The sequence below is a fragment of the Mustela erminea genome, chromosome 9, assembly GCF_009829155.1.
Source record: "Mustela erminea isolate mMusErm1 chromosome 9, mMusErm1.Pri, whole genome shotgun sequence".
NCBI lineage: Eukaryota > Metazoa > Chordata > Mammalia > Carnivora > Mustelidae > Mustela > Mustela erminea.
Window position 1 is genome coordinate 25,478,221 of NC_045622.1, and position 1,308 is coordinate 25,479,528.

Below are 1,308 nucleotides of genomic sequence, written 5' to 3' on the forward strand. Positions count from 1 at the left end.
CTCAGTATTTCTTGTGTGGCTCTCATGTTGCAGCTATTCCACTAGTAGTGAAGCTGTTGGATTACTTGGTTTCTCTGACCTTTTCTGGATGGTCTTGAGGACATTTGGGCTTTCTTCCTGCTGTTCTTTCATTTATGAGATGGATTTCAGCTAGCCTTTTATTTTTTTTTTTTTCCCATTTGAGAGCAGTCCTCTATTAACTGGCCAGATTACAAAAAAATCATGGTAGATACCTTAGTTCATTCTTTGAATAAGCCTGTTGATCTGGTCTTCCCTGTTGCTAGCATCTCTACCTTCCACAAAATGGGTGGTCTTTTTCTTCATTCCCCTCATAGAGAAGATAATTTGAAGGGCCATAAAAAGTTATTTGCCTCTTTGAAACGTTTTCAGCTGTATAGACCTCGTGAATCAGATCCTCCATGCAGATGATGCCATATCTACCAAGAGATTGGGCAATCAATGTGTTATCTGTCAGGGCAATTCACTTCTTGTTGATTTTGCCACAACCATGCTTGTAGATCAATTCATTCACCAACTTCATGTTTGGGTACCCCCATGCTATATGTGGTTCCACAATCCTTAACATGTCAACTGAAGCCTTGTTGAGCTTAACAAAGGTGCCATTGAAGATTTGACGAAGGCGAAGAAGCTGCAATGCCTTTCAAACCTTTGGGCTCACACCATTGATCCTTCTGATCCTGATGACAAATGACAATGTGGGTTCCATGGGTACATAGAAGTTGCCACCTTTCTTGCCATCCTCGCCATTCAAATCTCAGTTCTGTACATCTGTCTATATTCCTTGTGGTAATGCTTAGCTTTTTCATAGATAAGCTTCCTCCTTGCCTTTCGAAGCATCTTTTGAGCATACTTCTTCCTCAGATGCTTGATCTTCAACTCTGCGAAATTCCTTTGCTTCTTTTTAAGGGTTTCTGGCACAACAGGAACATTCTTTTTCTTCTCTTCTGGACCCTCCATGGTTCTAGCTGGAAAAAGAGGTTCAGCTAGCCTTTTGTTTCCCTACTCTTCTACTGAATGCCAAGATCCCTCTGTCCATGATAATAAGTACCCCACAGACTCTGAGGGTGAAATATAGATAAGTTCTTATTCCTATGAAAGGAATTTCATGTGTCTTCAGCTTTAAGTGGGCCACTTAAATTCAGTGATTCAATCGTTTATTCCACAAATACCTGTTTATCTACCAGGTATCAGGCGTGAAGAATATCAAGAACATTCTTTTCTCTGCTTCTGTGCTGGGTTCCTTTTCTCTCTCTGGCTGTTCCCTCTCAGTGTCCCTCCCAGGCAAAT

At 41.1% G+C, this 1,308-nt stretch overlaps 1 pseudogene; it reads right to left on the reverse strand.

The window, feature by feature from the left end:
- Positions 1 to 229: 229 nt before the first annotated feature.
- LOC116598858 lies at positions 230 to 1,008 on the reverse strand (annotated as a pseudogene).
- Between the last annotated feature and the right edge of the window lie 300 nt (positions 1,009 to 1,308).